Raw genomic sequence first — 15,358 nt, 5'->3', positions numbered from 1 at the left:
GATGTATATGTAGAAAAACAAAATATATTCGGCATTCAGCACTGCAGTAATATTTGTGGTAAAATCTTTATTGAAGTATTTTGGTAAAAAAACTAAATGTATTTAGTGGTCAGCGCCGCGGTTATATGCTGTAAAATCTCCATGATGTCCCCATAATAAATCTGCAGCATGGGGGCCCTGTTTGGCTTCTACACACTTTCAAAATAATCCTTCAGCGGGGCGAATAGATGCCGGATGACTGGTACGCTCCATGACCTTCCCAGGAGCTGCTGTCGGGAGCAGCGGTTCATTTCTGAGACGACTGTATAGTGCAGGGGGAATCTAAAGACCATCTCCATCTCCGTGCTCTGTTATATGTGGTAAAATCTTTATTGACATTTTTCGGTCGAAGTTAAAACCTTTTGGTATGTATTTCGGAGGAAATACAAATTGTATTCAGCGTTCAGTGCTGCAGTTTTATGTGGTAAAATCTTTTGTGATGTATTTTGTTGGAAAAACAAATCTTATTCAGCGTTCAGCGCTGTACTTGTATGCAGTAAAATCTTAATTGACATATTTTGGTGGAAAAACACATTTTATTCATCGTTCAGCGCTGTAATATGTGGTAAAATCTTTATTGACATATTTCAATGGAAAAACTAAGTTTATTCAGCATTCAGCGCTGCAGTTATATGTGGTAAAATCTTTATGGAAGTATTTTGGTGGACAAACTAATTTTTTTTTCAGTGTTCAGCTCTGTAGTAATATGCAGTAGAATATTTATTGACGTATTTCTGTGGAAAAACAAATTTTATTCTGCATTCATCAACATTGCAGTTATATGTGGTAAATTCTTTATGAAAGTATTTCGGTGGAAAAACTAATCTTATTCAGCGTTTAGCGTTGTACTTATATGCGGTAAAATCTTGTATTGCGGTCAAAAAACTAATTTTATTCAGCGTTTATTTAGTGATCAGTGCCGCGGTTATATGCGGTAAAATCTCCATGATGTGTCCATAATAAATGTGCAGCGTGGGGCCCCTGTGTGGCTTCTGCACACTTTCAAAATAATCCTTCAGCAGAGCGAATAGATGGCGGAGGACTGGGACGCTCCATGACCTTCCCTGTCGGGAGCAGCGGTTCATTTCTGAGACATCCGTATAATGCGGGGGAAATCCAAAGACCCTTTCATCTCCGTGCTCTGTTATATGTGGTAACATTTAATTTACGTATTTCGGTTGAAGTTATATGTGGTAAAACCTTTTGGGACATATTTATCCTTTATTCATCCGGGGTGCAAATATAATTTCAGCAGAGGTAATGGGTGCGGATTGCAAATAGTCCACACATAGCAGTGATGGCCGTTTCGCACAAAATCGCGCTTCCTCAGGCCACTGACGTCAGCGCGTAACAAAGCCCTGTCTTTTAAAATGTCCAGAGCAGAGTTGTCATGACACCACACAACAACTAACAGCTCAATTTGACTTACATACAAAAATTAAGACATAACATAAAAATGTAAGAACAAAAGTACAACCATAATAGCAGTTATAGAAAGACACTTAAATCATTGCGGTCATTAAAGGGGTTGTCCGAGTTATGAAAAAAAATGATATAGCATTGAAAATCTGATATATAACTGAGCTAAGCAAGTTTTATGCAAAAAAATATATATATTTTTCCTAATTTCCCTGGTTCTTTTCTGGCTCTTTGTTTACATGCAATAACAACAATCTCTGCCCCTCCCCCTGCACTGCTAAGGGAGTGGATACAAGAGCTGCCCTGAGTGACATGTCTGCCTGCTGGTAGACTCTGCAGCATATTGTATGTGTAGGACTACAAGTCCCAGCTGTATAATGACACTGCTAAGGGAGTGAATACAAGAGCTGCCCTGAGTGCTGGGAGACTCTGCAGCATGTTGCATGTGTAGGACTACATGTCCCAGCTGTATAATGACACTGCTAATACACATAGGATCTTCCCCCTACCTTCTTGTGTAATGCTCTCTCTAGTAGATCAGCTCCAGTGCCCAGAATTGTCCCTGCTGCAGAGCTGTCCAGCTGAAGGGGTTAAGTATCCTAGCAGAGATTAGACGGCAGTGAGGGGAGGGGGGGGGGGGGGGCGTGGCCAGCACAGTGACATCTCCTTTACAGGCTTGTAAACGAACATTATCAGCACAGGGAGAGAAGCTGACATCACCGGTCATGTGACCCTCAGTGAAATCGGAGAAACCAAGCACTGGAGATAAAGTGAGTGAATTGGAAAGCTGTTACATTTGCTTAGTTAGGAACATAGAAAGAATAAAAAAATAACTCGGACAACCCCTTTAAGTCCTAGTTGACCCAGGGTTCCTGTGCATGATACACCTAGCTTCTCTTTGGAATAGCAATTTATGTCTATCTCCACCAAAAGGGGGGTTGGCAACCAATTTGATACCAGCAAAGCTAAGGGTTTTGCAACTACTATTGTGTGCTTCCCTCATATGCTTAATAAAACTGGGACAGCCCTTTTCTTACTGTACAGAATTATCTTATTCCCTCACCCTTTCGAAGAGGCATCTGATGGTCTTCCCTATGTAGAAATGGCCACAATCACATGCAAGAAGATACACCATACAGGGAGTGCAGAATTATTAGGCAAGTTGTATTTTTGAGGATTAATTTTATTATTGAACAACAACCATGTTCTCAATGAGAACCATGTTCTCTATTTTAGGGGGATATCTGTGTGTGCAGGTGACTATTACTGTGCATAATTATTAGGCAACTTAACAAAAAACAAATATATACCCATTTCAATTATTTATTTTTACCAGTGAAACCAATATAACATCTCAACATTCACAAATATACATTTCTGACATTCAAAAACAAAACAAAAACAAATCAGTGACCAATATAGCCACCTTTCTTTGCAAGGACACTCAAAAGCCTGCCATCCATGGATTCTGTCAGTGTTTTGATCTGTTCACCATCAACATTGCGTGCAGCAGCAACCACAGCCTCCCAGACACTGTTCAGAGAGGTGTACTGTTTTCCCTCCATGTAAATCTCACATTTGATGATGGACCACAGGTTCTCAATGGGGTTCAGATCAGGTGAACAAGGAGGCCATGTCATTAGATTTTCTTCTTTTATACCCTTTCTTGCCAGCCACGCTGTGGAGTACTTGGACGCGTGTGATGGAGCATTGTCCTGCATGAAAATCATGTTTTTCTTGAAGGATGCAGACTTCTTCCTGTACCACTGCTTGAAGAAGGTGTCTTTCAGAAACTGGCAGTAGGACTGGGAGTTAAGCTTGACTCCATCCTCAACCCGAAAAGGCCCCACAAGCTCATCTTTGATGATACCAGCCCAAACCAGTACTCCACCTCCACCTTGCTGGCGTCTCAGTCGGACTGGAGCTCTCTGCCCTTTTACCAATCCAGCCACGGGCCCATCCATCTGGCCCATCAAGACTCACTCTCATTTCATCAGTCCATAAAACCGTCGAAAAATCAGTCTTGAGATATTTCTTGGCCCAGTCTTGACGTTTCAGCTTGTGTGTCTTGTTCAGTGGTGGTCGTCTTTCAGCCTTTCTTACCTTGGCCATGTCTCTGAGTATTGCACACCTTGTGCTTTTGGGCACTCCAGTGATGTAGCAGCTCTGAAATATGGCCAAACTGGTGGCAAGTGGCATCTTGGCAGCTGCACGCTTGACTTTTCTCAGTTCATGGGTAGTTATTTTGCGCCTTGGTTTTTCCACACGCTTGATTGTTCGATGATCACGCTTCAGAAGCTTTGCAATTTTAAGAGTGCTGCATCCCTCTGCAAGATATCTCACTATTTTTGACTTTTCTGAGCCTGTCAAGTCCTTCTTTTGACCCATTTTGCCAAAGGAAAGGAAGTTGCCTAATAATTATGCACACCTGATATAGGGTGTTGATGTCATTAGACCACACCCCTTCTCATTACAGAGATGCACATCACCTAATATGCTTAATTGGTAGTAGGCTTTCGAGCCTATACAGCTTGGAGTAAGACAACATGCATAAAGAGGATGATGTGGTCAAAATACTCATTTGCCTAATAATTCTGCACTCCCTGTAAATGTGCTTCTACATGTGGTGAAATCATAAAACTCTGTGGGGTACACCTCCAATTTGAGTGCTGCCTTTTTTCCCTTCTTTTATAGCTAATTTTGCATCCCTTTGGCTGGCTTGTATTTCTGCAGTGAAGACTTGGAGGTATGTTTATTTTCATTTTTTGTTGAGGTTTTGTTGGTATGATGTTTGACAAGGCTTTCAGTGGTGCCGCCTTTGCCTAACTTCTCTTTTATTATTGAAAAATAAATTGTATTTAGCGTTCAGCGCTGCAGTTATATGCAGTAAAATCTTTTGTGACGTATTTCGGTGGAAAAACAATTTATATTCAGCGTTCAGCGCTGTAGTTATATGTGGTAAAATCTTTATTGCCTTATTTTGTTGGAAAAACTAATTTTATTCACCGTTCAGCTCTGTAGTTATATGCGGTAAAATCTTTTGTGACTTATTTCGGTGGAAAAACACATTTTATTCAGCGTTCAGCGCTGTAGTAATATGTGGTAAAATCTTTATTGAAGTATTTTGGTAAAAAAACTTTTTTTTTTTCTGCAGTCAGCGCTGCGGTTATATGCGGTAAAATCTTTAGTGACTTAACTTGATGAACTTTGCGACTCTTTTGGGCTCAAAGCTATCTTGATGCTTTGCTTCTCATTTTCTGTAGCTACTAGAGACCTGTTCATGCCAGGCAGGTTTACCCCAGAAGTATCTGGGTCGATCGACACTCTGTCATTGTGCCATTCTGTAGCTTCCTCATGCTGCTGCCACATCCACACTCTGTGATTGTGCCATTCTGTGGCTTCCTTATTCAGCTGCCACCTCCAGACTTTGTCATTGTGCCACTATGTGGCCTCCTCCTGATGCAGCTGCCTCCTCCAGACTCTGTCATTGTGCCACTATGTGGCTTACTCATGCTGCTGCCACCGCCACACTCGGTCATTGTGCCACTCTGTGGCTTTCTCATGCTGCTGCCAACTCCAGACTATCTTTGTGCCGCTCTGTGGCCTCCTCCTGATGCTGCTGCTGTCGAAACCTCCACACTCTTTCATTGTGCCATTCTATGGCCTAGTCATGCTGCTGCCACCTCAACACATGGTTATTGTGCCGCTATGTGGCTTACTCATGCTGCTGCCACCGCCACATTCGGTCATTGTGCCACTCTGTGGCTTTCCTCATGCTGCTGCCAACTCCAGACTCTGTAATTGTGCCGCTCTGTGGCCTCCTCCTGATGCTGCTGGCGCCGACACCTCCACACTCTTTCATTGTGCCATTCTGTGGCCTAGTCATGCTGCTGCCACCTCAACACATGGTCATTGTGCCGCTCTGTGGCCTCCTCCTGATGCTGCTGCTGTGGACACCTCCAAACTCTGTCATTTTGCCACTCTGTGACCTACTCATGCTGCTTTCACCTCCAGACTCTGTAATTGTGTCACTCTGTGGCTTCCTCCTGATGCTGCTGCTGTCGACACCTCCACACTCTGTCATTGTGCCATTCTGTGGCCTAGTCATGCTGCTGCCACCTCAACACACGGTCATTGTGCCACTCTGTGGCCTACTCATGCTGCTGCCGACACCTCCACACTGTCATTGTGCCACTCTGTGGCCTCCTCATGCTGCTGCCAACTCCAGAGTATGTCATTGTGCCACTCTGTGGTCTACTCATGCTGCTGCCACCTCCAGACACGGTCATTGGGCCACTCTGTGGCTTCGTCCTGATGCTGCTGCTGCCGACACCTCCACACTCTGTCATTGTGCCACTCTGTGGCCTACTCATGCTGCTTCCACCTCCAGACTCTGTCATTTTGCCATGCAAAATGAAGAAAAACAGCTTCAGAATGGAATGAAAATCCTCTTAAAACTTCTCCTTTATTGCAATATATAACAGTAGACACATCCACATCGTATGCAGCGATCGTTAACGCGTTTCAGACATTTCGTCCTTAGTCGTAACAATGTATGATGTTGGAGAGCTGTATTTAAATGTGTGCTAACCCTTCCTCTCAGAAACCGAGGGGAGGGAAGAAACTACTCCATTGGTCACTCCATCATGATAACACCTGTTACCTATAAACACCTTAGATTTCAGGTGCTCTTCACACTTAGCTCAGGTTTCCTGCCAGGTTAACTCTTGCCTTCAACTTAATCTCTGAGACATGACCTGCAGCCTCCACACTCGGGCTCCAATACCTTGGCTGGAAAACAATCACATAGTGTGAACAGCAACATACAATACTATAATACAAAACATAGTAACTAACCCTTCAATGGCCTAAGTCTACACCATATAAAATCACATGTGGATCCATATAACCAATTTGGAACAAATTCTCTTGCAATTATTTCAAATCATTGGTATACATACATGAGTTCTTTTTTCAAGTTCAAGCCCGTAGGAACCCTGGTATTGAGCCTTAAAATCCATTATGCCTCATCAAGGAGGATTTTTTTTTTTTTTACGGTGGTCTCTACCTCGCAATGGTGCAGAAACCTTTTCCACCACAAAGGCACAGAAAGCCTTTGTCCTACCTGAATGAACTGTCTAGCTACATTGGAAATATTTAAAGCAGTGGGATTTGTAATATAATTAAGATGTTCTAATATCCTGTTTTTAAGTTTACGTATAGTGCTTCCCACAAACATTAGGTCACATTCTACGCAACGGATGACGTACACCACACCAGTAGTATTACAATTAATATAGCTTTTGATAGAAAATGTAGAAGAATGGTCAAAATTCTGAAAATTTTTAGTTGAAATAACATAGTTGCACGTTTTACAAGGGTTGCTACCACATTTGGTGAATCCCCTGTAACTCAACCAGCTACTTCCCATAATTTTAATATTCTTTTTAGATGAAAATAGAGAAGGCAGCAGGGTGTTAGACAAGGTTGGAGCCCTCCTTGGAACTATATGGCATCCAGATTTCAGCGCATCATATAATATCAGATCATCATACAAATTTTTTTTACCCTGTTTTTGACTGTCAGTACGACCAAAGAGCATATTAACCACTTCAACCCCCCCCTAGCGGACACCCCCTTAATGACCAGGCCACTTTTTACACTTCTGCACTACACTCCTTTCACCGTTTATTGCTTGGTCATGCAACTTACCACCCAAATGAATTTTACCTCCTTTTCTTCTCACTAATAGAGCTTTCATTTGGTGGTATTTCATTGCTGCTGACATTTTTACTTTTTTTGTTATTAATCAAAATTTAACATTTTTTTTGCAAAAAAATGACATTTTTCACTTTCAGTTGTAAAATTTTGCAAAAAAAACAACATCCATATATAAATTTTTCGCTAAATTTATTTTTCTACATGTCTTTGATAAAAAAAAAATGTTTGGGCAAAAAAAATAAAAATGGCTTGGGTAAAAGTTATAGCGTTTACAAACTATGGTACAAAAATGTGAATTTCCGCTTTTTGAAGCAGCTCTGACTTTCTGAGCACCTGTTATGTTTCCTGAGGTTCTACAATGCCCCAACCGTACAAACACCCCACAAATGACCACATTTCGGAAAGTAGACACCCTAAGGTATTCGCTGATGGGCATAGTGAGTTCATAGAACTTTTTATTTTTTGTCACAAGTTAGCGGAAAATTATGGTGAAATCCGAAAGGTGCTCTTTGGAATGTGTGCCCCTTTGCCCACCTAGGCTGCAAAAAAGTGTCACACATGTGGTATCGCCGTACTCAGGAGAAGTTGGGGAATGTGTTTTGGGGTGTCATTTTACATATACCCACGCTGGGTGAGAGAAATATCTTGGCAAAAGACAACATTTCCCATTTTTTTATACAAAGTTGGCATTTGACCAAGATATTTATCTCACCCAGCATGGGTATATGTAAAATGACACCCCAAAACACATTCCCCAACTTCTCCTGAGTACGGCGATACCACATGTGTGACACCTTTTTGCAGCCAAGGTGGGAAAAGGGGCACACATTCCAAAGAGCACCTTTCAGATTTCACAGGCCATTTTTTACAGATTTTGATTGCAAACTACTTCTCACGCATATGGGCCCCTAAAATGCCAGGGCAGTATAACTACCCCACAAATGACCCCATTTTGGAAAGAAGACACCCCAAGGTATTCCGTGAGGGGCATGGCGAGTTCCTAGAATTTTTTATTTTTTGTCGCAAGTTAGTGGAATATGAGACTTTGTAAAAAAAAAAAATAAAATCATCATTTTCCGCTAACTTGTGACAAAAAATAAAAAATTCTAGGAACTCGCCATGCCCCTCACGGAATACCTTGGGGTGTCTTCTTTCCAAAATGGGGTCACTTGTGGGGTAGTTATACTGCCCTGGCATTTTAGGGGCCCATATGCGTGAGAAGTAGTTTGCAATCAAAATCTGTAAAAAATGGCCTGTGAAATCCGAAAGGTGCTCTTTGGAATGTGTGCCCCTTTGCCCACCTTGGCTGCAAAAAAGTGTCACACATGTGGTATCACCGTACTCAGGAGAAGTTGGGGAATGTGTTTTGGGGTGTCATTTTACATATACCCATTCAGGGTGAGATAATCTTGGTCAAATGCCAACTTTGTATAAAAAAATGGGAAATGTTGTCTTTTGCCAAGATATTTCTCTCACCAAGCATGGGTATACTTCTCCTGAGTACGGCAATACCACATGCGTGACACTTTTTTGCAGCCTAGACTGCGCAAAGGTGCCCAAATTCCTTTTAGGAGGGCATTTTTAGACATTTGGATTCCAGACTTCTTCTCACGCTTTAGGGCCCCTAAAAAGCCAGGACAGTATAAATACCCCACATGTGACCCCATTTTGGAAAAAATACACCCCAAGGTATTCAATGAGGGGCCTGGCGAGTTCATAGATTTTTTATTTTTTTTTGGGCATAAGTTAGCGGAAATTGATTTTTTTATTGTTTTTTCTCACAATGTCTCACTTTCCGCTAACTTGGGACAAAAATTTCAATCTTTCATGCACTCAATATGCCCCTCAGCGAATACCTTGGGGTGTCTTCTTTCCAAAACGGGGTCATTTGTGGGGTGTTTGTACTGCCCTGGCATTTGAGGGTCTCCGCAATCATTACATGTATGGCCAGCATTAGGAGTTTCTGCTATTCTCCTTATTTTGAGCATACAGGTAATGAGATTTTTTTTTTCCGTTCAGCCTCTGGGCTGAAAGAAAAAAATGAACGGCACAGATTTCTTCATTTACATAGATCAATGTGGATGAAAATATCTCTGCCCAAAAAAAAAAAAGGAGGGGAAAGGCGTCTGCCAAGACATAGGAGCTCCGCCCAACATCCATACCCACTTAGCTTCGTATGCCCTGGCAAACCCGATTTCTCCATTCACATCAATCGATGTGGATGAATAAATCATTGCCAGGATATTTTTATTTATTTTTTTATATACAAAGTGTTTGCCAAAGCATATGAACACCGCCACCTCCTCAGCTCATATGCCTCGGCAAACGTATCTTTTACTGCAGAGGAGAAATCTCGTCTTGCAGCGCCGCATACACCAACTTGTGTGTAATCTGACAGCAGTGCAATGCTTCTGTCAGAATGCACATCAGTGCTGCAGCTAGTCGATCGGTTGGTCCACCTGGAAGGTAAAAAAAGCAAAACAAAAAAGAAAAAACCAGGCCGCAACGCAATAATTTTATTAACTATATAATAACTTTTGAACAGAACATATAAACTTTAACTTTTTGAACTGAACGTTAACTTTTTTGCTTACTGGTGATTTTTTTTTGTTTTTTACCTTTATAGGACAAACCTCTCCTTCCCCATGGGACAATGTGCAAAGCGCAAATCGCCCAAAGATGTGGCGAAGTGCGTTATGCACTTTGTCCTAGGTGAAAGGAGAGGTTTGCAGCAGCTCTGTGTGTAAATTGGCCCTAATAGCCCTGTGTGCCTGTCCTGGTGAGATGTGATCCCTATGCTAGGGGTACCTGTGTGTGGTACTTCTGGAAACACTCCCCTAAGCATAGGGCAGGGTGGTCAGGGCAGTCAGGACAGAAATAGCGGGTGTCACGCCTTATTCCACTCCTGCTACAGACACAACATTTTTTTTCGGGGTGACGGTTGGGTTGAGGTACCAGCAACAACATTGGGGAAATGTCGCTCGTGTAGACGGCTAACTACACTGGTGGATGGGGCCACGGAACCTCCTGGGTACAGGAGGTTCTCGATGATCTCTAGCTGAAATTTGAGGAAGGATCGTGTTCTCCCAGCCTTACTGTAGAGAACAAAGCTATTATACAGAGCCAATTGAATTAAATATACAGACACCTTCTTATACCAGCGTCTGGTGCGGTGGGACACTAAATACGGAGATAACATCTGGTCATTGAAGTCCACCCCTCCCATGTGAAGGTTATAGTCGTGGACTGAGAGGGGCTTTTCAATGACACGGGTTGCTCGCTCAATTTGGATTGTCGTGTCTGTGTGAATGGAGGAGAGCATGTAAACGTCACGCTTGTCTCTCCATTTCAACGCGAGCAGTTCTTGGTTACACAAGGCAGCCCTCTCCCCCCTTGCAAGACGGGTGGTAACGAGCCGTTGGGGGAATCCCGCGCGACTAGTTCGCGCGGTGCCACAGCAGCCAATCTGTTTTAGAAACAAATGCCTGAAGAGGGCCACACTTGTGTAGAAATTGTCCACATAAAGATGGTACCCCTTGCCAAATAAGGGTGACACCAAGTCCCAGACTGTCTTCCCACTGCTCGCCAGGTAGTCAAGGCAACTGACCGGCTCCAGGGTCTGATCTTTTCCTTCATAGACACAAAATTTGTGGGTATAGCCTGTGGCTCTTTCACAGAGCTTATACAATTTGACCCCATACCGGGCGAGCTTGCTTGGGATGTATTGTTTGAAGCCAAGGCGCCTGGTAAAATGTATTAGGGACTCGTCTACGCAGATGTTTTGCTCTGGGGTATACAAATCTGCAAATTTCTGGTTGAAGTGGTCTATGAGGGGCCGAATTTTGTGGAGCCGGTCAAAAGCTGGGTAGCCTCTGGGACGGGAGGTGGTGTTGTCGCTAAAGTGCAGGAAACGCAGGATGGTCTCAAATCGTTTCCTAGACATAGCAGCAGAGAACATGGGCATGTGATGAATTGGGTTCGTGGACCAATATGACCGCAATTTATGCTTTTTAGTTAGACCCATGTTGAGGAGAAGGCCCAGAAAAATTTAAATTTCGGAAACTTGGACTGGTTTCCACCGGAAAGGCTGGGCATAAAAGCTTCCCGGGTTGGCGGTTATAAATTGTCTGTCATACCGATTTGTTTCTGCCACAACTAAGTCCCAGAGCTCCGCAGTCAAGAACAGCTCAAAAAATCCCAGTGCCGAACCGATCTGAGCTGTCTCAACCCGAACTCCAGACTGGGCGGTGAAAGGGGAAACTACAGGTGCGGCTGAAGTTGAGGACTGCCAATCAGGGTTTGCTAGCACCTCAGGGATTCTAGGGGGTCTATGGGCCCGTCTTTGCGGTGGCTGCGACGGGGTAACTAATGCATGTGCCACCATAACAGCTTCAACTGCCCTTCTGGTGCTCGCCACTTCACCATGTTGTACAGCAGTGCTGGTACTAGGTCCAGGTAGGGCTGCGCTGCTGGTGTATGCCTCACCACGTAATCCGACAGCGCCAGCCCCACTCTGCTGCCCTTGAAGCGGATCCTGCGCAACCTGCGGTCTAGCGACACGGGGCCGGGTACGCCTGGTGGTATCAGGGACCTCAACCTCCTCATCCGAACTTTGAGTCAGACTGCCACTGCTTTCTACAGGTTCATATTCTGACCCGCTAGATTCATCAGATGAGGGTTCCCATTCCTCATCCGACTGGGTCAGAAGCCTGTAGGCCTCTTCAGAAGAATACCCCCTGTTTGACATTTGGGCAACTAAATTTAGGGGTATTCCCTGAGACTACCCAAGAAAAAAAGCAAGCCTGTCTTACAAATGGGAGGCTAGCGAAGTACCGGAGGCCGCTGCGGTTGATAAAAAATATCAAAACAGATTTTTTTATCGCCGCAGAAATTTTTTGTCACTGCGGCGGGGCGGGCGTGGGTGAACGCACGTGTGGGCGACCGATCAGGCCTGATCGGGCAAACACTGCGTTTTGGGTGGAGGGCGAACTAAGGTGACACTAATACTATTATAGATATGACTGTGATCAGTTTTGATCACTTACAGATACTATAAAAGTACAAATGCTGATTAGCGATACGCTAATCAGCGAATAAGTGACTGCAGTGCGGTGGGCTGGGCGCTAACCGATCGCTAAACTACCTAACCAAGGGGCCTAAACTATCCTAAAACCTAACCATCAATACCAGTGAAAAAAAAAATGTGACAGTTTACACTGATCACTTTTTTCCCTTTCACTAGTGATTGACAGGGGCAAAAAGGGGTGATCAAGGGGTTAATTGGGGTGCAGGGGGGTGATCTGGGGCTAAAGTGTTGCGATGCGCATGCGCGGGCCGGCTCAGTCCGAAATCTCACGTCTCGCGAGAGGACACACGGATGCGTCCAGGAGGAATGAATCAACCGCCTCCCGGACGCATCCGTGCGTTCAGCGGTCGGGAGGCGGTTAAATCTCGTTCTCTGTAATGCTATATTTTTGCCTCTCTGGAGCATCCAATCTGGATAATTCCTATTTTTTTTATCTGTTGTCAATCAATTAACATTCTTCCTCAAAAGAAGATGTGGAGCTGCAGTTTCTCAGATTGCTTTAATGACATGCAATGGGTGATGACTCTTTGCATTAAGGATTGAATTACCAGCTATTTCCTTCCCTAAAGTTTGCGTGTGCACTATTTCACCTGGATAGCCAGTTAATGTCAAATCCAGAAAATTAATACTTGTATTCTCTACAGTACACGTGAAGCGCAGATTATATCCATTATCATTTAAGTAGCCCTGGAGGTCCGGTACGGCAGACACATCGACAGCCCATATAAGGAGCAGGTCATCAATGTATCTGCCATACCAGACCAATCCAGAGCCAAATGGATTATTTAGATTGTAAATATATTTTTATTCCCAATAGGCCATAGTTAAATTTGCCAATGAGGGCGAAAATTTCACCCCCATTGACACTCCACGTGTCTGGAGATAATACACTCCATCAAACAAAATCAAACATGAAGTAGTTGTGTACCAACAAAAATTCAGTGATTTTGCATACATAATCAATAAAGTCATCATTATGTCCTGTGTATTTATGGAGATGAAACTCCATGGCCAGTAATGCAACTCTGTGGGGGATGGATGGAAATAACTCTACGACATCTGCAGTAACCCATTTGTATTATGTCTAGATTGTACATAGCCCTCAGGACATCTGCTGTATCCCTTAGGAACCCTGGTACACACCTGACCATTGGTTGCAGAATATTATCTAGCCAATTGCCCAGGTGCTCTGTCAGGGACCCTATTCCTCATACTATTGGCCGCAAGGGGGAGGGTAGATCTGTTTATGCACTTTGGGCAAAGCATGCATTATTGGTGTCACTGGTGCATCCACTCACAGATACCTGTATTCGGCGTCCTCAAAGACACCCATATTCCGGCCTTTATGTAATAACGCCAGATATTTGCTATTAAAATCTATCAGAGGTTCTTTTGCAAATTTTCTGTACGTGGATGCATCAGATAACATATCCAACATTTGCTTATTATACATGTCCCTATCCAGAACAACCACGGTCCCCCCCCCCCCTTGTCTGCCATTTTGATTACAACTTCCTCAGATGTTTGCAGTTCTGATAATGCCTGGATCTAAGAACGAGTCAAATTATCCAGAGTTCTGGCATCATTTGTCTCCTTCTGCAGTCTCCTAAGCTCCCTTTCTAGGACCTCCTGGAATATATCCATACTGGTAGTACGTGACATTATGGGGTAAAAATCGGGATTACGTGTTTTCTGTTTTTTTGCCTATTTCGACCATCTCCAAGGTTCCCTGCTCATGCTGAAGCCCCGCAAGACAACACAGTGACAATTGTTCTTTGAACATAAGATCCTTGTACATATTTTCTTCAGTTATTTCTTGTTTCAGCTGGGGATCAGCAGGATCAGGGACATCATGGAAATGCCTGGAAACCGTCAAATTACGAACAAATTTGTTAACATCCAAAATAGTATTAAAAATATCAAATTCTGCAGTAGGTGCAAAATTTAGGCCCAGCGATAATATATACTCCTGTTCCTAACTCAATTCTATATTACATAAATTCAATACATTTGAATAGTCATTATTGATAACATTTTTCACTTTTGTTTCATCTGAAGCCGAGTAGACCTCTGGTGCAGCTTTCCTGTGTTTCCGTCCTGCTCTTTTTCTTAGTTTTTTTGCAGCATTATCAGCACTAGTTTTGTCCATGTTGATTTTATTTCTTTTATAATAGGACGGCTTCATCGATTCGCTGCCAAGCTCCTGGGGGGAAACAGAGACCTCCCCTATGGACTCCTGTGTAGTTTCCGGACAATCTGAGATATCCACCTCAGATGAAAAACTAACTCTCAGTCATTTTCTCGGTAATATATTTAGCTTTCGATTCTTTAGGATAGATTTTGGTGTAGAGCACAGGTTTTCCTATCTCCCCCATTCATAAACTTGGTCTTTGGCGTAATCATGAAGATCTCGCTGAAATTTAGTAAGTTTTATTTGCATAATATTATCCTCTAGCTGTTTAATCGACATTTGCATTTTTTGTTCTATGTTTGAAAATTCTGTGCATTTATCGTAGGCAGCAAGGGATTCTCTGCATATCTGTATTTCAGATTGTAAGGCAAGCAGTTTCTCATTTTCATGTTGAATGATTAGTCCCATTAGTTCCAATGAGCATTGAGATAGAATATTGTTCCATTTCGTCACAAATGTATCTGAAAAAATAGTTGTTGGTATTTTCTTTATCCTAAGTCCACGTGGGATCATTGACTTTTCAGTGTATTTTACCAGGGTAGTATAATCCCACCATAAACGGGCCTCTTGAGATAATAGTCTTTCCAAACTGGTCATTTTGCTTTTGAGATCTAGGTCTTTCATAGCAGTTAGATCCTCCATGGAAAAGACCAAGTCTGCCTTAGACTGACGGTCCGGCGTATTAGAAAAGGCCATATTGTGGCAGGCACACATGCATACAATTCAGTGGAGGTCTGCAATATGGATTAGCATCGGAACAAAAGAGGCAATTCGTAAGTATCATAAACCGGGGAAGAGCGGTGTAGCACGGAATCAACACTTCATTTGAATTTCACACATACGTTTCCAGCTCACCTATCTGGTCTTTGTTCCTCCCTTATTCTGATGCCTTGTGTGAGTCC

Source organism: Bufo gargarizans, chromosome 8 (assembly GCF_014858855.1).
Source record: "Bufo gargarizans isolate SCDJY-AF-19 chromosome 8, ASM1485885v1, whole genome shotgun sequence".
Lineage (NCBI taxonomy): Eukaryota > Metazoa > Chordata > Amphibia > Anura > Bufonidae > Bufo > Bufo gargarizans.
Note: the sequence above shows the minus strand (reverse complement) of the source record.